Source organism: Podarcis liolepis, assembly GCF_965112155.1.
Source record: "Podarcis liolepis genome assembly, chromosome: 3".
NCBI classification, from domain to species: Eukaryota; Metazoa; Chordata; class Lepidosauria; order Squamata; family Lacertidae; genus Podarcis; species Podarcis liolepis.
Window position 1 is genome coordinate 82,412,893 of NC_139557.1, and position 24,876 is coordinate 82,437,768.

Below are 24,876 nucleotides of genomic sequence, written 5' to 3' on the forward strand. Positions count from 1 at the left end.
AGAATTTAAAAAGAATAACAAGAATAATAACAAATCATTGCATGCGAAAATCCTGGGGTAGCCATGCTTCCCCCCCCATCAATTTCCACGGGGAGCAGTGGGTTGCCATCAAGTCCCATCATTCCCTGATTAGCTTTATGTGCCTCAAAGTAGCAGAAACATGAAGCCCCACATGGCTAGCTGCTCAGGCTGTGGGTGGCTAGTTGCATTTTAAAGGAAAACTATTTTGAGAAAGGGAAAGGAGGCAGTATGCAACCCTCGGACCACCTCACTACTCCCTTGTAAGTACTTCTAAATATGTGTTTCGGGGGTGATTTTTTTAAAAAATGATTTCTCACTAAAAATCTACCTGGAAATGAGATAGACTTAGTCCTTTCCTCTCTGAGAACTGGTCTGTCCATTCCCACTCAAATCCTATTGAATCAAATCCTATTGAAATCAATAGTTCATGATAGGATTGCACTGTGACTCACTATGTGTTTTGTCCTTTTTTATATGGTGGGATACAAGAAGTCAAACATCCACAGTGCTTTATTCAGACCTGTCTATATAAAAGCTTCAGAAAGCTTCTTTTTTTTTTTACTGCAAAAAACAACCCCCACCCCATGAAGCAAATCTCCAGGGGGAGATTTTTATACCTTCTGTTTTGCACATTAGCTCTTCTGATGTACAATCTGTTTAAACCATTTTCATGTTTACCTCTAAATCTGCCTTTTTCATGTTTGCATCACAACATGAAAATAAACATGCATTTAATGCAGAAATTTGCCAGAAAATGATAGGAGGCTGAACTGGATAATAGTTTCCTCTTCTTTCCATCATATCTGATTCTGCTCAGATACCCAAAGAATGATCAGCATTCATATATCTGAAGGGAGTAGAAAGAAGAGTAGGAGAGCAAAAATAATTTGTTGTACAATAATAGCAAATGTCACCCTTGCCACAATGTAATCATTCCAGTTTTATTATTGGAGCCACTTCTCCATTCTCACGTACAGCCAAAATGCATTTCAATATGGTTAGCTAAATATAAAGCTTAGCTTCAGTTGCAGCACATGGGCTGAGGCCCAGCTGCTATGCTCCCCTCCCAGCTCTGTGGCTTCTGCTGGTCACAAGGATGGGGGTGTGTCAGGGTAGGGCAGCTCCAGGTGGTTGGTGGCAAGTCCAAATGTGGGTGCATTTGTGACTGCTGCCAATCCAGTGCTGTCCCAAAGGCCACTAAGATGTGGGTGTATCAGGCCTACAGCCAACAGGGGCCCAGGCTTTGAGCTCTCATTTTATAGATGCTTTCATTTTAAATAAGTTTCTAGCCTGCCTAGAAAGAAAGTTATGAATCAAAATGTACAGGTACGAGTGATTTCTGTGAGATGAGCCAGCTTGGCTGCTCCTGATTTCCACTGTTCTTAACCAATGAGTGAAGTCATTGATGGATGAGTTGTTTGAACACCAGGTGATAGGAATCCCTGTGGTCCTAAAAAGCTGCTGTTTCTTCTTTACATCTCAAAAATGTCATTCTACTAAGTATCTCCATCTGAGATCTCTTTCTTGACCCCATCAGTGCATATGAAGTCAGGATTTTTGTCGCAGTCTGCATTACTTTACACTTACTTCTATTAACTTTCATCTGCCATTTTGTTGCCCATTCACCCAGTTTGGAGACATCCCATACGGATAAATTTTAGAACTGCCACAGCTATCTTTCCTTTTGTTCTCTGCCTAACCAGGAACCTGTGTGTTTCTTTGAAGGTTTCTTTTAAGGTTACAAGCCAGAGTTTTACCTTCTCAGAAATGGCATGCAACCATTGCTTCTTTATCCCAGAACCTGAGATATGTAACCTGAGATCTGTCGCACCTGGGGGGAACTTATTCAACCTGCATTCTCCATCATGGAGCTGAATTTACGAGCTGACTTCCTGGTTATAACATCCAACCTAATTCTGCTATTTTCTTTTCAATCAAATCATTGTCCCTCCCACCTGATGAAGAGTTCTTCTGCTGAACATGGAAGCATGCCACAATTTTGTTAACGTTCTAGCTGATGTTTATGAAGCTGTTGCCCAACTGTGGATTTTGGAATCCTATGACAGGATCGTAGAGTTGGAGTGGGCCTTGTAGGCCATTTAGTCCAAGCTTGGCCTAGTGAGGAAATCCAGAACTAGAGCATCTTCAACAGATGGCCACCCAGACTTTGTTTCAAGGCCTCAAATGACAGTGTCTGAATATGTATTATTTATCAGTGTTACTCTGGGGGCAACACACAGTTCAGAAAAGTTGCTGCTTGTAACAGTCTGTGAGATTATCTGCCCACAATTCTCCACAGAATTCTGTTAAAATAAATTGTTGGGTTTTTTTTTTTCCTAATTAGAGTTGAGGAAGGCAGAGCTTTCTGTACCAGGTCAACCCACCATGGATCAATTATTAAAGAGAGTGATTTAAATCAGATGCATGCTACTTATCCTTTCAAAACTTGGCAAGTGTTCATTACTTCATTAGAAAGATCACTGTTTTCCAAAAGTAGCACAGCGATCAGTGTCTAGTATTTCACACCAGCAACATTCTGAGCCAGTTGTTTTAAATGAAATGCATGTCTCATAGCGGGAATAAAATATCTAGAAATGCTTGACATGTGCTGCCACTGAATTTTTCCAGCTTTCAAATTTCAATATTGTATTAAACAGCAAATGGTGCCTCCAGTCAGCATTAACAACTAGGTTTGGCAATTGTTGTTAGCCGCCCTGAGCCCGGCTTCAGCTGGGGAGGGCGGGATATAAATAAAATGTATTATTATTATTATTATTATTATTATTATTATTATTATTATTATTATTATTATCTACTGCAGTCTTGGTACCTGTTTTCTTTACTGACTGTGACTTATCAGTGCAGTCCTGCAATATGAATCTATAGTCTTGCTCCTTTTGCATGTATTTTTAAAACTCTTTTTTATGTTCATTGCTTTTAATGTTTCTGTTGAATTTACTTCCTATCTCAGGGTCTGAAAGATACTATAAAAATAATTTTAATCAATAATTTGTGAGGATGAGTCATATGTGGAGATCTTTGGTATGGCAAGGCAGAAGAATAACATGTGCATAAAACATAGAGATCATATGCTTAATCTTTTCCACCTCTCTTCTTCCATCACTTTCATGTAAGCTGAGCCAAATTGTACCCCGATGCAACTCCCATTCCTCAGTTATCTTCCACTGCCTGTCACAATGAAGCAAAATATCAATGCTTTCTCTAATCTCATTAACAGTTTAATTCTATTGGCTATCTTTCATAGGCTACTGCAGACCTAATCAGATCTATAAGGGAGACTAAGAAGGTTGTGGGTGTCTCACATGAGCTGAGACACAATGGAGGACGAATCAATTTAAGAAAGTGAGAAATAACAATAACAGGAATGGAAAAACTCATTCTGAAAATGAAGTTTCTTAACATGAAGAGGAATGTCACATTTTGGTTTATCAAGTGAAACTATTGTTGTGATCAATTGACCCTCAACTGCATTTCAGACATGATATTCAATGCACATATATTCCAATAAATATTTGCTACTAAACCATACATGGCAGCTTTTTAAAAAACAACAGATTCTATAAAACATTGATAAAACTATAATTTGAAATAGTAAGCTTCTTTGTTAATTTTCATTTTGGAAGATCATAGCTGGTTTCACTGGAGCATAAAGCTGTTTCCCAACTAAATCTTGTTTATTATAATTTATTTAAGAGTTTTTATGTAGCTTTTCCATGTTCAAACATTTTTGCCATTCTTTTAAAATCCATGAAAGTCAACTGATAAATTATTTCACACTTCTACAATGTGTTTGATCATACAAATCAAATGTTCTGGCTTTCCTAGTACAACCTTTGAACTTAGACCACGGGCCACTACCATCACTAGTCCCAGTGGACAGCACAGAAAATAACTATAAAGCAAATTTAAGTTTTGAAATATATAGGTCAATAAAAAGTTGCATCATTATACTGAACTTAATTACCCACACTTTCTGGTTAATTGAGCTCCCCGTAGACTCAATATATAATCTCATAATCAAAATGCTGTCATATATGTATTCCCATATACTCATATTTCTATGGACCATCTCACATTTTTGGGTGTACACTAGCATTTGCACAGTGTGTGCTGTGGTAAATGTAGCATGTGAAGGAGTAATGAGCATTCCCAAATATGCAGCTTATGCTCATCAAGAAACTGCAACCAGTCATGGCCTGTATCACATCCCCAAACTTTAAATGACTCTGTTGGTAAGTAGAATCTTGTATGTTCATAATTCTCAAATGTATAATGAACCCTGATCTTGATGTAACAAACCCTGACACTTTTAAAAAGTTGATTATGAGTTAATTTATATTTTCTTTAACTATGTCATCTGTATACTTACAGGGGATTCTCCTGACAGTCATGTGAGGAGATGTAGGGTCTTTAAAATCATTTTAACCTTTTAAGATTTCACACAGCCATCTTTTCCTCTGGAAATAATGTTACCCAGTCACCTAGTGTCCAGATCTCGTGACATTTCTGATTCCATTTCGAAAGTGTGCAGAAGCAGCTGCACTTCCTAGTGTCTCAGAGAGGCCTTTGCTTTTAAGAAATTTAAAGGAAATTAAAAAGAAAGAAAGAAAATCGTTAAAAAGCCCCTGGACTAGCATTCCTATAAGTTTAAATCTGATGCTGCTACTAAATCTTGTAATAAATAGAACTTTTTTTTTCTTTTTCAAATGCTTTTTATTAAGTTTTCTTCATCACATACGTCCAAGAAAAAACACATCCACTACACATTAAAAAGACATTAAATAAGAAAAGAAAAAAAAAGAAAGGAGAAATTAGAAAAGTAAAAAAAGAAAGAAAGAAAAAAGAGTACATACAGACAATTTGCTAATAGCAACTTCCTTCCCTCCTGATTTCGGATTTCTACCTTTAATGGTTTCATCATACAGCTGGTGTAGGTTTTAAGTTTGTAACATTGGAAGATTTAGGTCAGACCTACTGTAGTTGGTAAGTTACTAAGATTGCCTTCAATGTATACCATAAATTTATTCCAATCTTCTTTTAACTTTGTATTTTTTTGATTTCTAATTCTTTGCGTCATTTTTGCCATTTCTATAAAGCCGTAAAGTTTCAGTTGCCAATCTTTCACCGTTGGTAAAGTTGGGTTTTTCCAATTTTGAGCAATTAGCATTCTAGCCGCGGCTGTTGCATATTGGAACAGGGTTTTATCTTTTTCCGGTATTTCTTTTCCCACCATCCCTAGTAAAAAGGCCTCTGGTTTTTTGGGAAATGTGAGTCTAAATATCTTTTTTAATTCATCATATATCTGATTCCAGAATTTTTTTATTCCCTCACATGTCCACCACATATGTATGAAGTTCCCTTCATTTGTTTTGCATTTCCAGCAGGCCTTGTTACCGGTTTTATACATCCTATTTAGTTTTTCTGGGGTTAAATACCATCTGTATATCATTTTTTCTAAGTTTTCTCTAATTGCCGCACTTGCTGTAAATTTTATTCCCTCGTTCCATAATTTTAACCATTTCTCATGTTCTATATTGTATCCTAAGTCTCTTGCCCACTTTACCGTAACTTCTTTAATTTCTACATCTTTTGTGTCGTGTTCAAATAAAATATTATACATTTTGGATAGTAACTTAGATTTACTTTCAATTATTTCAATTTGGAATTTTGATTTCTTTTCACTCATTCCTACTTTCTTGTCTTCCGTCCATCTTGCATTGATTTGATGGTAATGTAGCCAACCCTTCAACTTTTCTTTCAACTCCTCGTACGGTCTTAATTTCCAACCTTCATGGGAACTTGTCAGTAGATCTTCATATGTTGAGCTTTGTTCATCCAAATTTGTTTTCTTAAGTGATAAAATATCTGTTGGGGACAACCACCAGGGTGTTTTGGGTTCTAACAGTTTTCTGTTTCTTTCCCAGACTTCATATATCGGACCTCTGATAATGTGGTTCGAGAAGCTCTTATGTACTTTCCCTTTACTTGACCAGAGGTAGGCATGCCAGCCAAACCTGTTTTCCACCCCCTCGAGTTCCAGTAAATCCTTATTTTCCAGAGTTATCCAATCTTTCACCCAGCATAGACAGGCTGCTTCATAATACAATCTTAGATTGGGTACCGCCAATCCTCCTCTCTCTTTTCGATCTGTGAGTAGTTTGTATCTAATCCTTGGCCTCCTTCCCTGCCATATAAACCTTGAGAGGACTTTCTGCCAATCTTTGAATATTTTAGTCCCTCTAATAACCGGAATATTTTGGAAAAGGAACAACATCTTAGGTAGGATATTCATTTTTATTGCCTCCATCCTGCCGAGCCACGAAAGGTTTACTCTATTCCAGACATCCAGGTCTTTTTTAACTTTATTCCAGGTCGTTGTATAATTATCTTCAATTAAATTTATATTTTTAGGTGTGAGCCAAATACCTAGATATTTTATTTTCTTGGTTACTTCAATTCCATGTTGTCTCTCTAATTTTTCTTTTGTCTCATTTCTCAAATTCTTTGTTAATATCTTGGTCTTTGATTTATTCAATTTGAATCCTGCTAGTCTGCCATATTCTTCTAATATTTCCAGCGCCTTCTCGATGCTCCTTTGCGGTTCTTCTAAAGATAACATCAGGTCGTCTGCGTAGGCTTTTAGTTTATACTCCCTTGATCCTATTTTGATTCCTCGAATGTCAGATGTTGATCTTATTGTATTTGCCAGGACTTCTAATACTATAATGAATAGAAGCGGGGAGAGGGGACAGCCTTGCCTGGTTCCTTTTTCAATTTGGAATGTATCTGTAAGAGTGTTGTTTATCACCAGTTTGGCCATTTGCTTTGAGTATATTGCCTGTATTCCTTTCAGAAATTCTCCCTCTATTCCCGCTTCTTCCATGGTCTTTAGTAAAAACGACCAAGAGACATTGTCGAACGCTTTTTCTGCGTCTATAAAAATCAAAGCCGCTGGTATATCATTGTTGATTTCCAAATATTCGATTAAATTTATGGTATGTCTCACATTGTCTTTCAGGAATCTATTCGGTAAGAAGCCTGCTTGGTCTTTGTGTATTAAATGTATCAGGCATTTTTTTAATCTGTTTGCCATAATATCGGCATATATTTTATAATCGTTGTTCAGTAAAGATATTGGCCTGTAGTTTTTAATATGCATTTTATCTGTATCCGGTTTTGGGATTAATGTTATGAAGGCTTCTCTCCACGACTCAGGTATTTTTCCTCCCCTCAAGATATTATTCATGGTATCACAAAGCGTCGGTGATAATTGACTTCCTAAGACTTTATAATATTTAGCCGAGAGACCACCCGGGCCTGGAGCTTTCCCTATTTTCATTTTTTTAATGGCATTCTGGACCTCTTCTATACTTATGGGCTTGTTTAGTTGGAGTCTTTCTTCCACTGTAATGGTCTTCCCTTTATGTCTCTTCAAATATCTGTCTATTTGTGTTGTATCCTCTTCCCCTTTCTTGTATAATTCCTCATAAAACTCGAGAAACTTCTTTCGTATTCTTATTGGGTCTACTATCAGATCTTCCTCTACCTTTATTTTGTTTATCGTATTCTGCTTCTGTCTTTTTCTCAGTTGCCAGGCCAGGAATTTCCCTATTTTATTCGCTGACTCGAAATATCTTTGCTTCATTTGTTTGATTTTCCATTCAACTTCTTGACTCGTCAGCATCGAAAATTGTGTTTGTAGGATTTTTATTGTTCGAATGCTTTGCTCGTCCTTTGGGTGATCTATTAGTTTTTTCTCATGCTCTCTTAATTGCTTAAGTATTTCTTCCTTCTTCTGCTGTCTTATCTTCCTCATATAGTTATTTTGCTGAATAAATAAGCCTCTTACTACCGCCTTACTGGCGTCCCATACCACTTCTATGTTTGTTCCTGTGTTCAGATTCAAGTCAAAATACTCTTTTAGGGTAATTTTGGCCTTTTCGATGACTTCATCATTTTCTAATAGATATTCATTTAGTCTCCATCTGAAGCTTCCCTGTGCTGCACCTTTAATTTCTAAAGTTATCAAATTATGGTCTGAGAGTGTTCTTGGGTGGATTTCACAACTTGTTGCTCTTAGGGTGAGCGTTCTCGAGGTCCAGATCTGATCTATCCTGCCCCAACTTTTATGCACTTCTGAAAAAAAGGTGAACTGTTTTTCTGTTGGGTGTAGATGTCTCCATATGTCTATTAGGTCTAGGTTTTCTTCCAGATCTTGGAAAGATTTCGGTAACTTTCCTTGATTTCGTTTTCTATTTTCAGTTTGTCTGTCAATTTCTGGTACCGGCACCGCATTGAAGTCTCCCAATAGTATCGTCTTGTTGTCATCTAAGTCTGTTAGGGCTTGTTCCAATTTCTTAAAAAACTCAGGTCTATTTGTATTTGGAGCGTATATATTAACTACGTTAATCTTTTCTCCCTGGAAGTTGATTTGCACCCCTAGTATCCTCCCCTCCTCATCTTTATATATCATTTTTGGTTCCCATTTTTCCTTCACATATATTGCCACTCCTTTTTTTTCCTCCTCCGTAGAGTTTATAAATTCCGTACCCAAATACTTGTTTGTTAAAATATGTTTATGCTTTTTAGTTACATGAGTTTCTTGGATACAGATTACATCCATTTTTTTCTTTTTCAACACATTCGCAATTTTATTCCGTTTAGCTTTTTCGTTCAAACCATTTACATTCCAAGACACGATTTTAAGATTCCTTGTCATTTTTATCTGCTAGTAAGTCAGTAAATTCCCAGTCTAGGTTTTACCGGTTTAAATTCGGTTGGGTTCTTCTTCTATTTGCTCTTCGGTTTCTTCCTCCTCCCCTTCCTCCCCCTCCTCCCCCTCCTCCTCCTCCTCCCCACCCTCTGCTCCTCCTTCCCTCTCTGGTCCCCCCCTCAAGCTCGCCTCCCCTCTTTCCTCTCTCTCTCCCTCCTTCTCTCCACGTCTTTCTCCCACCCCCCCGAGATCTTTCTCGTATCTACGTAGGAATTTACTGACTTCCTGATTTTCCGTTATCTTAAATCTTTTCGTTTTGTAAAAGAAGGAGATCCCTTCTGGGAATTCCCATCTGTGTTGTATACCATTTTTCCTTAAGATACCAACTATTTGTTTGTAGCCCTCTCTTTTTCGGAGGAGTCTAACTGGAATTTCTTTAAAAATAATAATTGGTTTTCCATCAATTACCAATTTCCTCTGGTAACTTTCTCTCAGAATCATGTTTCTCATTTCTATCGATTTGAAAATCACTAGACAGTCCCCTGGGGCTTTTTTCAATCTGTTTTGTTTCGGTCTTATTTTTATTCTAAAAGCATTTTCTATCGTTTGCGCGACCTCTTCTTCTTTCAGTGCAAGCCACGTCGCAAGTTCTTTAATCATTTTCCCCTTTATGTCTTCCTCTCTTTCTTCCCCTATTCCTCTAAATTTTAAATTTAACTGCTTTTGTTTCATCTCCATCAAGGCTAAATTATCTAAGACCTGATCTTGAGTTTTGCTCAGTTCCCCAAAGTTTCCTTTGGCTTTTTCAACTTCCTTCCTCTGGTCTCTCAAATCTTTCTGCACTTTTTTGTTTATTTCTTCTAAAGATTTTGTTCTGACTGTAAGATCTTTTATCTTATTTGAGAGTTCTCCTGTGACAACTTCGATCTTTTTGTCAAAAGATTCCTGCATTTCTTCTAGCTTTTTTTCTATGCGTGTTTCATTTTGTCTGAATTCCTCTTTTATTTTCAACCATAGTGCATCTAGATCTTTTATTTCCTCTTGCCTTGAGGTTCTCCTGTCCATTGGTGTTCCCGCAGACTTCTTCCCGTCCCTCCCCGCCATCTGCCTATTTCCCTCCCCTCCTCTCACTATAGATTAACTTAAAGGTTTTTGTAATTTTCCCTACGGAATAACACACACTCTTGGATATTTTGGTTGTCACCGGGGGGAGGGGTTATAACCTGCCCCCTGATTCAATCAGCACACTCTTCCTGTGTTCTCAGACTTATTTCTCCTCCCTCTCTATGTAATATCTCCGTTGTCTTTTAAATCAGTATGCTACTATCCCGTCTGTTTTCACACTCAGTACGCAGTTGCTCCCTTACACAATATAGAAAAAACTTTCCCCTCTAATCTATAGATCTTTACATCTACCTAATACCAAAATAGTAGAAAAAGAGGGAAAAGGATAACATAAAAACGGTAAGAGAGCAATAAAAAACAATAGAATCCGGTTAGGGCAGGTAGCACGGAGATTTCTCTTTGGTTCTCCACCACTTATTTAGCTTAGTCTATTCCCGCATAAATGCAGGCTCCAATCCTATTGATAATACCTTACGTGCAGTCAGAGATCGGGGGGTCAGTGGTGTCGATGAAGCGGAGGGATGTAAGGGTGTAAGGAAAGGGGGGGAGGACAGAGGGGGGGCAACCGGACAGACACGGGGGCAGCGGTCCAAGGGGTTTCGGAGTTGCTCGCCAGAGTCTGAATAGGCTCCTCTCGGGGGATGGGAAAGTTCGAATTCTAAGGGGAAAAGGTCGGCTTCCAGTTCCAAAAGAAGGGCGCAGGCATCGGGAGAAAGGTCGGCTCCACGACACAAAATCAGTCCAGAAGCAAAAACAAGGCAGAAAAAAAACCCTTCAAAATCGTCTTTCAAAAAAAAAAACCAGTTTCGAGCGGGTCCAGCCGGGCGTCTGCTAGCCGAATCTCTGCCCTCAAAGGCAGGCTGTTTTGTCTCGTACAGCCGGGCTTGTGCGCTATGTCCTTTTTATTGTCCGAATAAAATGGCAGCAGCCTAAGGGAAACAAACTGGTAGAAATAATAATAATAATAATAATAAATAGAACTTTTGATGGAGTTCATAATATGAGATTTGAAATGTGGTGAGCAAATTGCCAATTATGATGGGATCAGTTTGCCCATCATTAATGAGACGATCTCATGTTTTGCAAACTGTTCATCATCCCTTCACATTCACATGTCTACAAATATTTTCTTCTTCCAAATATGGTATATATGTGATTTTCAGCTGTTTTCTTGGAGAATAGGTGGCTGCAACTTGCTTTATCACCTGTCACCAGAAAGTGTGGCCTGTGGAAAGCTTTTGAGAGAGCCTGACACTGCTTCTGACCATATTTCCCAGAATGCTCTGAGAAGAATGCAACCTGGTGTCAATCCCAAAGCATGACAGGAAGTGTGGACATCAGAAAGCTGCAAAGAAAGTCATGAGCCCTTGGGAACAGCAGAGGTTTTTTATATTTTAAAAATGCTTTAAAAGTAAGAAAAAATGGAGAACCCTTGGCCACTTTTTTAGGATGAATACAAATAAGTGCCAACCACATCCTAAAAATGTAGGAGAAATCACACACACACACACACTCTTTTGGGGGATTGATTCATTCACCACCACCCTATGCGTAGTCGGGGGAAAAACATTTTCATATTTTTCAGCACCATTGTGGAAGACAGTGCAACAGATAACAATGATTATGTCACTTCAAATACAATAGTATTTGTTTTTTCGGGAAATGGAAAGTGGGAGTTGGCTCAGATGTAGTGCCTTCTGTGTGTTTCAACTGTATTCAGAAAACATTTCTCTTTTCAGCTCAATTCACGAGGAAGGAGTTTCAAGTGGATTAGTTCATTTGGGTGGTGCTTTGGATGTGAGGTCAGAACTAGGAAGCAGGATTCATCTGTAACTAGATGCAGTCAAGTTTCTCTGTGTGCTGAGAAATGCACAGAGTTGTAAGAGGGAGAGTCCAGAAGGGTCTCAGAGCGAAAAGTGTTGATCATGTTTCTTTGAGTATCTTGATTAACGATCTCTGAGAAAAACCAAACAGCATTTTAATTAAGGGTAGAAGTGAAGATAAAGTGGAAAGTTTTGCAAACAGGCAGGAAAATACTGAGAATTTGAGACGATCCAAAGATAAAACGTGTAACATTATGATACGCAGCTCAAAACAGCAGAATGCAATACTGGCCTGTTTCCACAGAATTGATTATGTTATGGACTGAGGAAGTAAGAATCATTATTTTACATCTAGTTAAAAAGTCTCTTATGGGTAGCTCATCTGCAAAGTGATGGTGATCAGTTTGCCTTGCTGTTAAAGTCAAGCTGGCATAATGTATCCATGAGAAACATTTAATTGTGAGGAAATGTTAAGGGTGTGCTTCCTTATAAAGCACACTGTGGCAAACTCATACCATGCAGGGCAGGATGGGGGCTTATCCACAAACTCACTTGACTTTAGACATGCCACCATCTCTGTGAAATATGGAAATATTACAAACAAAATCTTGCCGTGTGGAGCATTCCAACATCTAGGATTTCAGCCAGCCACACACCCTTTTCTAGAATACTCCATTCCACTCTTCTCCCAGTTTTCTATTTCCCTTATTCCTCAAAAACAAACAAACATTAATTTTGTTTCTGCTGAATATGTCCAGTCCTCATTGTATTGTTAGGGGTTTTTCCTTTCCCCATAGGAAATAAATTTTGCGCTTCGGAAAAAATAATAATTTTTTGCTTCGGAAAACCTTGAGGTGATAAAACACCCCTTTTATTTTGTCTACTTTTCTGTTGATTCTCATCAGCTGAATTCACTATAGCTGGATGGCAGGGGAAGAATAGCTTGTTATGAAGCATTGAGCTAATGGAGAATAGCTGTATTACTCTTTGCCCTTTCTTTCTTTCTTTCTTTCTTTCTTTCTTTCTTTCTTTCTTTCTTTCTTTCTTTCTTTCTATCCCCCAGTTATGTAGAATTCTAGTACTCCATATTTTCCTACTGCCCAATATATTTCCACAGGGTGTGTTGGGCATAACTTTAAGAACCATGCCATTTTAATGCTGAAGCATTCTGGGAAAATGAAGATTGCAAGCAGCTGCACTCCTAGCCAGTGCTTTGCTTAGCAGTGTGTCAGCCATTTAAACAACTTAAAGTGGTATCAATGGCCATTCTCTTGACCATGTGATGTGTCCAGTGTTGATGCTGGACCTGGTTGCTTAGACCGTATCTCCATATTTTCCCGTTTCCCTGAACAACCTTATAGCCTGTGACTCTCCAGAAGTTGGCACATTCTGATCAAGCTTCTCTGTCACCTAATCCTTTAATAAAAGTAAAAGAGGCACTGAGGTAACTTGACTACACGTATCTGGAGAAAAAAACAGATTAATGTATGCTGTAGCAAAGAGTTTGCTTCATGCTCCTCAGGCCCACAGTAGTCATATGTTACTTGCTAAGCAATTGCTAAGTAGGATGGGTCTCCTTTAGAGACCTTTCTGGGAAACTTTCCAACTTCTTTTCTCCCTGTTTTGATCTCAAGGTTGTGCTTAGAATTATGCGGTGTTATGGAATAAGAAACACACAGCACATTACATCAGTCCTTTGGATGGAAAAAGCTGCAGAGTGAGAACAAACATTTTCTACAGGGACACTCCTAAGCTGGTTGGCAGTTGGCATCTCACTGATATTTCATTAGGTGTTAATGTGTCTCCTTTGCCCAGGAGACACATTAGTTATGGCTGAGTGAGGTTTGATAGGTATTACACAGGAGGATTTGTATACACTTTTTCTTTTATGTTGATGTTGTCTCCATCCTGATTAGATGTGAGGCAACTGCATTTTCTAAGTGCAGTCCTCAAGCTAGGACAACAGCATGAAGCAGAGGCAGGAGCACTGAGCCAGATGGCGCAAGGAAGGTAGCAGTTGTGCCTGAGGCTAATCTGTCTTCTATCCAGGCCAGGGTTTCAGAATGCCTTGGGTTAAGCACAGATTAGTTCACTCCAGGACATATACTAGCCTGGCAGGGCAAGAGGGATTCTGGAAGGAAGAGTATTAGTCTGCTTGTGGTTGAATGCAAGGAAGGAAAGAAAACTTTACACCTACTATGCTTAGTCTGAATCCAGACTCTTATTTCTAAGAGCTCCAAGGCCTCTGAACAGAAGTTAAAAAGAAGAAGAAGAAGAAGGTTTGGGCACAGCACTGGGTAAAACAGTTTCCCACAAAACCCAACTCATCCTTACAAATAAAAAGCCTCTCACAATAACGAAAAATAAGGTTAAATAATAATAATCTTCAGCAGTGCTTTTTTCTGGGGGGATGCAGAGGTATGCACACCCCTAAACATTTTGTGAATCTAAGTTTGGCCTCATTGAGGGGCAGTATTTCAATATGAGCAGGAAAATGAGAGTACCCCTAAACCTTTTTTTTTTAAGTAAAAAACCACAGGTCTTCATAGTCTGGAGAAAGCCAATCAAAGATGGAGCCATGGGCTTAGATGTTTTCTATCACGGGTGCAGCCACAGAGAAATGACATGCCTGTTTATTTGGCATAATTGTCTATCAAAACACTATTCAGATCAGAGAGAGAAAATGCTTAACATAAACTTTTAAATATTGTTACTTTAAAAAGAAGGACAGAACCTTGCCTCTGTACTATGGAGCACATTGGCAGGTATCCCTCTTCCCAGGCAGGCACTGCCTCTTGCCTCTCACTCTTTGGATCATCTCTGTCATCCTGTCCCTTGTCTCCTAGAAGCAATCATGGATGCACCATTCCCCTTTGAGTTGTGGCCCATGCCTATGTCAAATGTCTTCTTTCCCTTTGAGCTGCGTGGCCTTGTATAGAGAAAAATAATTGCTTAGCTGTGCTTTGAAGAAAGTCTGCTAAATTCAGCCAGCCAACTGGAATACAAATGTTGATATTCTACCAAACTACTTTGAAATCAATGTAATGTTACTGATTCATGTCGTTTGGGGATCTGGCTCAAATGCTTTTTGAGACGCTTTTACCTCAGAAGCTTACATTCTGATGTAGTGTTAAGACTTTTTAAATTCTCTTTTTAAAAACAAAACTAAAAAATTCTCCCTTCTCCCTGTTTTCTAGTTTACAACTTGGCTGCCTGAGGCAAAATATCATCAGCAACTTTCCAAGGTTACAGAGTGAGTCAGTTGCTCTTGACTGGGTTGGAATTCAAATTGCTGTGGCTTTCAGTTATTACTTAGGCAGCCTGGGCACTGCAGCTGCCCGTGTTGGCTACAGTAAAAGAATTTATGTCAAGTTTTAAATCATGCAGCCAGTCTCTGCTCTAGTGGATTTTACTATGCACCCTTAATTTTATCTGTTTGGTTTGATGGAGTGCCCATCTTATGCTAATGGCTTGATGTGGATTTCAGAAATTGGTTTCATGAAATCTGGGGGAATATAGGCTTACTCTGAGATTTCTTCTAGTGGGGAATTCAAAGTGAATGTGAGTGTTCTTCCTCAGGCAAAATATCTGAGAAATCTGAAGAGAAGACAGAGGTGTTTCAGTAAGACTATTAAATTTCCGGGAGTGGGAGAGGTTACACAGACTTCTGCGGCAACATTTCCCATATGTATGCATATGCTCTGTGCAACTCCCATTCATTTCAATGGAGTATGAGAAGGACCCGTGGCATTGCTCGCCACAGCCAGACATGATTAGCCACAAGCCTCCCCTTTTTGTCTTGTGCTGCATCTTTTTCAACATGTTTAATTCCTGATCTGCTGAAGTGTAATTGGAATGGAAGGTCTGATTATCATCATTTAAATTGCTGCTCTCTACATGCTTGAGGAAATATTCACGGAATCTGAATCTATTTTGGAAGATTATGTCATAATGGAAATAATCCTTTCCACTCTGATACTTAAGCAGCTTATTTGCATTCAGGTATTTGAGCAGAACACCTACAAACATTACAGGTTAACTGGAACATCTCTCTTGTTGTTATCTTTATATAATTCCAAAATGCAGATCTGTGCAAACAGGCATTATAAAAATGAGTACAAAACTTTTTCAGGAAGGGGGAGTTTCCTGCTTCTTTTTTTAGTATAGAATTGTTCAGTTTTCAGGGTACTGAGTTCCTGAAAGAGAGAGTTCTCTTTCTACTAATGGATGCATGAAAGAGAGATGCTTGAAGATCTCTTGTCACAGTTTTAGTGGAAAGTAATATCAAGCTGTTCCATTCTAGTTGGTCAATACCATAACTCTGTAACTAAGAAATAGTGTTTGAACTTGCTTTTATTCTCTCCCTTCCTCATTCCTTTTCCTTTCATGTCATGTGCTTGTAAGCCTTATCGCTGAAATTTGTAAGTTGCTCTGGGAGTCTTTTTTCTTTTCTTTTCTTTTCTTGAGAGTGGGATAAAAATGCTAATAATAATTATGTAAATAGATAACCACCAAATCTCTCTACCTTCAAGGTTAGGCATAAACAGTTGTGCTCTTGATACTAAACTGTGGTGGACTACTGCAGAGCAAGCCTTGTGGTTGTTGAAAATTAGAACTTCGTGTGTGAATGTCAACATAGGGTCAAATATACCGTTTCCTTCCTTCTCAGTGCTAATTAAAGGCAAACAGCAATGTGAAAGAAATTTTATAATGACATTCAAAGTGGATTGACATTGGTTATTCTATAGAGACATTTTCCAAAACAGTAATTGCTTTAATATGCTTTTCACAGTTTATGGTTGCTGGGAGGTTGTGGATGAGTCCTTGCTGTGTGGTTGGTCTCCATGCTGTTTCCAAATGTTCTTGGTGGCTCTGAGGGAACCACGTGGAGTGGAGTCAGGTCAGCACTTTTGTGCTGGTTGCTGCATGGGAATAAGAAACCGCCAAGAGTGCAGAAAGAGACAAAGCCTTAAACTAAAAGGAGCAGTGTAAGAAGCAGAAGTAAGGGAGCTCTGAGCTGGCAGAAAAAGAAACTGATGTGCTTTAAATTATAGATAGCACTTCATAGCAGCCATTTCTGAAGGGAGGCTTATGTGTAGGAGGACTGTAAGGCTATGTAGTGATAAACTATTTGGGAGTAGAGGAGAGAGAGAAAGAGACTGAAGCAATGAGAAATGAAAAGAAAGAAATAGCCGTACTCGGTCTGCTTGGAGATGCACAGAAGTCTGCTGAGGTGCAGCAGGACTGAGGAAGAGACAAATAAATACAGCATGTTAGCTGCTCACCCCAAATGCTTCCATCTTGCTTGTTTCCATGTATTTATGTGTCAGGGTCTGACGACTATAATACTTTGTTTCCAGGAGCAGAATCCAGTCGATTCTCTTCCACTCCCAGCTTTGGCTAGTGCTTTAACATTGCTTTGCCTCTGTCCCTACCACCAAAGGGGCTGCCTGAAGCAGGTTGTTTCCCTCAGCAGCAGAGCAAGGATGATTGAGAAGGACGAATGTGTCAAGTTCAGTTTCTCTGTGTTTCTCATTTCTCCAACTTTTTGTCAGTTCACCATTTTGTGGGTTAAAATATTCTTGGATTTCCTGAACTGAATATTTATTCAATAACATTTTACTGCCCATTTCCCCTAAAATACTTTTTTTGCAAGTAACTTGTCCTATATAATGTACTTTTGTGTGCCGTTTTCACCAATCTATGCATTTTTAATGCTCACTTTACACTATGATATGTTTCTTTTCACACATTTTTCTTTCTACAGAACCCTGGGAAGTGTGAATTTCCAAGAATAGCTGCATTTCAGTTTGTATATTGTTTTGGGATGTGCAAATTGGGTAAGTTCACAGATAAAACAGCAGCCAAATGCCTATTGCCACTTTTAGATGCCTTTATTATAAACCACAAACTAACATATTTGTAAGCCAGAGCTGCGGTTCAACATAATGCTGCCACTTTCTTCTCTTGTTTGTAAAGTTTTTTATTATTGTTTCATGTTATAAAGTATATAAAACAGAGAGAACAATTATAAGAACCGAAACAAATAAAACATGAAAAACAAAACTATAAAATAGGTATGTAGAATGAGTAGTTGTACCCGAATTAAAATAACAAAGTTCAAGTAAAGACTATCACCTTTATCAGATCATCTAGTCTTTGTCAAAATCTCAAATTATGCATTATTTTCTCCATTTTAGCTATATTCCAGAGTGAGCGGTACAATCATCCAGTGTAAGATTCTGGGCTGCTTTCCATTGAGTTGCAATTACTATTTGTGTTGCCAAGGTAATATATAAGACCAATTCTTTTGACAATGTATTTACATTGGTGTAATAGTAATAAAAAAATCAGTAACATTAATTTTGGGCAACAAACAATAGTTTCTTCAGTAACCGCTACTTTCTTTCTTTTCCATTTAGACTGGCCAGCTAGGATTCTATTAGAGATTTGTAACAATATATAGACCATTTTCCAACTCCACAGTTCTTTGATTTATTGAGCCTACTGGCTAGGTAATCCCTCCTGGAGTTCGGTATCAATAATTTTGTACCAAGAAAGACTGTTCTGCTTGTTATGAGTTTGGGCAGGGGGCAGACTTTATGCCAAGACCCTTTCTAATTCCTGGAATAGCTGGCCTAGCTTCCTGGTGAGGTAATGGGCTATTAAGAGACAAAAGGGAGTGGCTCTGTGCCAGATGGCAAATACTGATTTACTGTACGGATCTTTCTTGAAGGTTTTGTCATTGCTTTTTGAAATGCTGATGAACTGTGCTTTTTGCATGTTTCATGGCGATGGGAGCAGCTTAAGGATTTTTAGGAATTGTTTTGATAACTGTGTGTGTGTCTTAGAAAGCTACTCTGTGGTATAGTAGCCCAAGGGAAAGAATGAGCAAGGCCTTTGGGTAATGCAGCTCTGGGACTGAGGCTTGCACCCTGGCTTAAAGATGTCTAAACTCACCATCTTGCACTGCCAAGTGTGGGGGACTGGGAAGCTACTTTGGACACAGAATCGGGAGAGTGCAGCAAGATGAAAGAGGAAGAGATCACGACGAACTGGAAACTTGCTTGAAAGGAATAAGCTGTCACAGTACTGGTGTTGGGTTAAAAGTGGAACTGTGTCTGGCTATCTGTTTTTTATTAGGTGTGTTTTAATGCCTTTGTTAACCTGTCTGCTGTTTTTTCCACAAGGAAGCTGTATTCTGCTGTTTGATTGTACACCTGGGGACAGATACCTGGTTGTTGCGGGGAGGTTGCGTTATGCATTTAGAGGGCCTAGTAGGCTGTACAGTGGTACCTTGGGTTAAGAACTTAATTCGTTCCGGAGGTCCGTTCTTAACCTGAAACTGTTCTTAACCTGAGGTACCACTTTAGCTAATGGGGCCTCCCGCTGCTGCCATGCCACCACCGCACAATTTCTGTTCTCATCCTGAAGCAAAGTTCTTAACTATTTCTGGGTTAGTTGAGTCTGTAACCTGAAGCTTCTGTAACCTGAAGCATCTGTAACCTGAAGTACCACTGTACGCCAAGACCCTTCTAATTCCTGGAATAGCCAAATTAGCTTCCTGGTGTGGCAATGGGCCATTAAGGAAACAAAGACAGAAAATGGGTGGGACTCCCTTCCCTCTGCGCACTGTTTTTAAGAAAGACAAAGGTGAGAGTGGAGAGCTGAGTTGTGTGTGTGCGCGCAAGGTGGAAGCCAGAGAGAAAGAGAGAGAGAGACATGCCTGATTTCTGAATCCAAGGCTGAGGCTATGGTAGAAGCAAGACCCTTTTGGGGTGTTAATGAAACCTTGGGTAAAAGCCTAGAACCCCTGGAATCTTGCACCGCACAGAGACTGAGGTGGCATGCAACAATATATACAGTGGTACCCTGGGTTACATACGCTTCAGGTTACAGACTCTGCTAACCCAGAAATAGTACCTTGGGTTAAGAACTTTGCTTCAGGATGAGAACAGAAATCGTGCTCCAGCGGCGCGGTAGCAGCAGGAGGCCCCATTACCTAAAGTGGTGCTTCAGGTTAAGAACAGTTTCAGGTTAAGAACGGACCTCCGGAACAAATTAAGTACTTAACCCGAGGTACCACTGTACTTATATGGTCAAAGGAAGCAAGTTACTAGGGTTTTTGGCTGCCTCAGCATTTAGGGGTTTGCAATTATGCGGATCGTAATTTTCTAGAACAATGTGGCCGTGTAGGGGGTGGGTGGGTTGTGACAAAGAGGGTGCAAACATATGGTTGTGCTGGCCCCTCAAAAGCAGAGGTAATTATTCTCGACTGCCAAGCTCACTAAGACATGAGACAGGAGGACATTTGATTTTACAACTGTATGATAGCTTTCATGAAATATTTAATGGCTATGTCGGATAAATTAGATCTCTCTCTCTGCATAATGCAATCAAAAAGAATAGTACGGTTAATTATTTACACAGCAAGCTGATGCCATTTCTCTCTCCCAGTTCGCTGCTATGGTATTTGCTTCAGGTTGTTAAAAGTTAGGAGGTACGAAGAAAGCAAAAACTCCAAAAGTGTCTGATAATCAAATGTGAGCTTGACATTCAGGAACGAGCTCAGGGCCAGAATAATGGTCTACAAGGGGGGAAATGGGGGATTAGGTGAAAGAAGGAGGGAAATGTTAAGGGAGCTGCAAAAAGATCCCATTTCCATACAGATATAACTTGGAACTCCTTACAATGAGGTACCGAAAGGAAGCCTTATGGCAGCAGCATCTCAATTTGAGATACTTCAGAGGATCCATTAAACCGCAGGCTGAGAGGAAGAAGGGTTTATAGAGGCACCCAGCTACGTGAACAACTGAACAAGCACTGTAGGGATTGTAATTATAATGCCTCTTTTATGTATTAACAGCCCATCTAACCTAAACAACCTTTTAACATGGGGGAAAGGTTGTTTTCCTCCCCCTCTGGTTTCCTTTAACTGAAGAAGGATTTAAAACTTGGTGAGCAGCTGGGATGCTCAGATAGCTCTCACTTAAATTTAATTCTCCTCAGGAAACATGCCAGGGGATCCCACTTACATATATGTAAGTAGAACATTCTCAAGGAAGTCCAACATGGTCTCATTTATGTTCAAAAAAGGTTTTGTTTTTTATTAAAAAGGATGGATTAATTAAAAAAAGAGGTTGAAAACTTTTAAAATGGCTGTTCAGTAGCATTTAATACATTGGAAAATCTTATAATTATGTAATTCAGGCAGAGGGGGGTGAATCAAGCAATTTCCAGTTTAAATCACTTCCACATGTTTCACCTGTAAGTGTTCTGTCCTCTTTCTGCATTAAAACTATTTAAATATGTGTTTCTAAACATTTTTTTCTTTAAAATTATTTCATTGTTTAATGTATTCCCCCAAAAAAATATGTCTTTAAAACTGTGCCAAAATGTTTAGGAAGTGTGAAACCTAGTTAATAACATACTTCCGATATGCTGAATAACTTTGTTCCAACTTTAGTCTAGGAAGGTATTTCTAAATTTGGGAAATGGATGATGTTGGTATTTTAATGTTCTAAAAACTGATTTTTAACATGTGGTGGAAGTAAAAATAGCTAATAGAATCTGCAAAAATAGCAGCCTATATTATCAATATACTGTTTCTTTTACAAGAACATCTAACCCTTCATATTATTAATCATATTTCTTATTATTTCTTCTCAGCTATGTTAAAATTATGGCATGTTATATACAAGAACCAGTTTGTTACATATTAACCTTGACACTTAGAAATAAGCAGCTACATAATATACTAATTACAGCAGCACCTTGGCTTATGTAACCCTCTGGTTATGTAAACTTTATGTTACAAAAGCGGCAAACCCAGAAATATCGGATCCGGTTTCGCCACATGCGCATGCGCAAAACCGGTCTACCACCACATGCATGCTCAAAACAATGATCCTCGGGTTGTGGAAACCTCGGGATCCGGCCAGACCTCTGGAACGGATCCTGTTCGCAACCGGAGGTACCACTGTAGTTCCTTAATTTTACAATGCTATCAGCTCACTAGAAGTTCAGCATTAGATATAGGAAACTTGTTATTCATACAGAATATTTCCATATTGATTTTGATTATTTAAATCTACTTTATATTTTATTTTCTCCATCATTTGTTACAATGGTACTGTTTGATGTATTTGTCCCCTTTCCTTTTCTATTTATTAATATATGTTTTAATTCTGTATACATTTCCCCCTTTTAAAATTAATAATAATAAATCTTGTTACAGTTGCGGGCTGGGCCACAGCTTTTGTCAGGCAAACTTTAAAGGGCCATTACTGTTTATGATGGGAGCTAGTGGTTAGCAATACACCTGGCATCTCTGCACAATGGGAGGCAAAAGCCAGGGCTGAGCCAACTCATTTTGCCGCCTGAGTTGAAGGACAAGATGGTGCCGCCACTCTCCAATCCATATACACAAGTGAAGCAAATGGGTAGTTATTTGTTTAATTTATTGAAGCTATTTGCAAAACAAGCCTTGACCCGAAAGTCTTGGGGCACAGAGAAAAATACCCAAGTGAACAAAACAAAAAACAAAACAAAAATCACAAGTTAACAGAATATCAGTATCAAAAATACCATTCATAATAAAAATCCCAGATAAAAGTATCCACAGGTGGTGGAAACAAAGTCAGAGCAGTCTCAGTCCACACGGCACTGAATCTTACTTCAGCGCTTGGGACGTGATAGCATCCTGTACCACATTTGAGGCGGGAGGCCAGGTTAGAGGCCCTGTGTGGGAACAGAGGGGAATGACAAGGGATGTTCAGATGTTGTTGCTCCTGCCTCCCAGAACCATCAAATGGTGGAGCCAACCATGGCAAAATGCGTCAAAAGGTGACACACCCTTCTCTTGAGCTTCAGGGAGGTACATGATGTAAGTGATGTGTTTGTAAAGAAAAATGCTCTTTGTGGAAGAGATATAGTGAGATAGAAAGAAAGAATCCTGTATGATCAGGGTTCCACTGCCTGTGGCAGCTTCTCATGCCTGTGGCAGCCACATCCCTGGCTCAGATGTCAGAGGATAGAATTGGGGAGCCATTCAACCCCAGGGCAAAGCCATTGGTGCAGTTGCAGTGCCCCTTTCAGCGCACAGATCCCTTTCACATAATTAACATGAAAATGAGGCTCAGCACCAAGTGGAATGGTCCCTGTGCAAGACAGTTCTGGGAGGGAAGAGGAAAGTGGTCATTGGTCCTGCACAAGCCCAGCCTTGGATCTTCACATCTCCCTTGGACATAGCCAGGTTGCAGAGCTGCCATGGTTAAATTATGAACCAAGGCTCAGTCAAATGCATGTTGAATACAGTGTCTATGGTTACAGCAGTCGCTCCTCAACAGAGTGAATTTGCAAAGCGCATTGTCCCTACTGTAATAAGTCAAAGTGAAGTCATCAACATGCCCATTCAGGTTAAGAGTTTGCCTATGGCTCTGTGAAATATTATACAGATATCCTGCAGTCAATGAAATGATACATCAGGCGCCGGCTTGACACTGACAAAGAGCTTGCGACTTGAGGAACTGTTGGATACATAATTCACAGAGCACATTTGGGACTTAGAGCAGAGGGGGGGGGGGGAATGAGCAGTAGAACCCTTCTTCTCATTAGTATACTCCCACTCCACTTCTGTATGAACTACTGCAAGAAATGGATCTAAATAAGAACATAGCACTACCACATAAAGGAATTTAAAAATATTTAGAGGAAGGAAAGAAGCAGGAGCCTGGCAAAGATTTATGCATCCTTGAAGGAAAAAGTAGAATGCAGAATGTTGTTGAATGAAGCACAGTTTAAAGACGCCTGGTAGCTTAAAAGATTTTCATAACTTTATTTTTTGATGAGTGATTAAGTGCTCCTCATTTTAAAAAAGCTATTGACTGCTTGCTCATTCGGTATTATTATTCGCATTTCGAAATGGCTAGTATGATAGGAAATATATGAATGAATGGACAAATTGAACATTGAAAGGCTTATTTTCCAAAATGGCTTACATCTAAAACTATTTTACAACAGTAGATAGGTAGCCGTGTTGGTCTGCCATAGTCAAAATAAAAAATTCCTTCCAGTAGCACCTTAAAGACCAACTAAGTTAGTTCTTGGTATGAGCTTTCGTGTGCATGCACGTGTATCTGAAGAAGTGTGCATGCACACGAAAGCTCATACCAAGAACTAACTTAGTTGGTCTTTAAGGTGCTACTGGAAGGAATTTTTTATTTTACAACACTTAAAAATAAAACTTCAAAAAAAAAACAATAATAATAATCCAGCGAAAACAGCAAATCGATTTCAGATAAAAAAGAAAACTGAGCACAACTTAACTGGCAGTAGTGGTAAATACAAAACTAGTACAGTGGTACCTAAGGTAAGTACTTAATTCGTTCCAGAGGTCCGTTCTTAACCTGAAACTGTTCTTAACCTGAAGCACCACTTTAGCTAATGGGGCTTCCCGCTGCCACGCGATTTCTGTTCTCATCCTGAAGCAAAGTTCTTAACCCGAGGTACTATTTCTGGGTTAGCGGAGTCTGTAACCTGAAGTGTATGTAACCTGAAGCATATGTAACCTGAGGTACTACTGTAACTAAGAGGGTTGGGCAAATAAAACAGTTTTCAACCAGTGCTTGAAACTGGGTGAGCATCCCTAGGAGAAAATGATCCAAAGATGGAGCTATGTAACTGAGATGCTGCATTCTCTAGCTGTCACCTGTCTTACCTCAAAGAGTGAAGGCATCCAGAGAAAGGACTTAGATGATGATCTTAACTGGGCAGGTTCAGCAGATGAACCTTTAGTTAAGCATAGCTCTTACAGCTAGCTAGCCATGCTACACAGCTGATTAATCATACCCTTCACTACTTTTGACCCACGTGTGTGTGTGCGTGAACTAATTACAGTACAAAATATTTAAGAAACTTAAACTCAAATTGTGCAGCTTCTGATATTTGATTCCTTCCATGAGAGCTTCTTGACAGGACTAGCACCAGGATTGAGGAATTGCTGGGTAAGGTGCCTCCAGGCTTCCCCTGGGCCAACCTGGTGCCCCCACTTCAGAAACTAATCTGTCCCTCCTTGATTTGGAGACTGACAACTTGTCACTAGGGATGTTTGAGAATCCAGTCAGAAATGGAAATGGGAGCAGTAATTGCCACAGTTCACATTTGGCTGAGGTC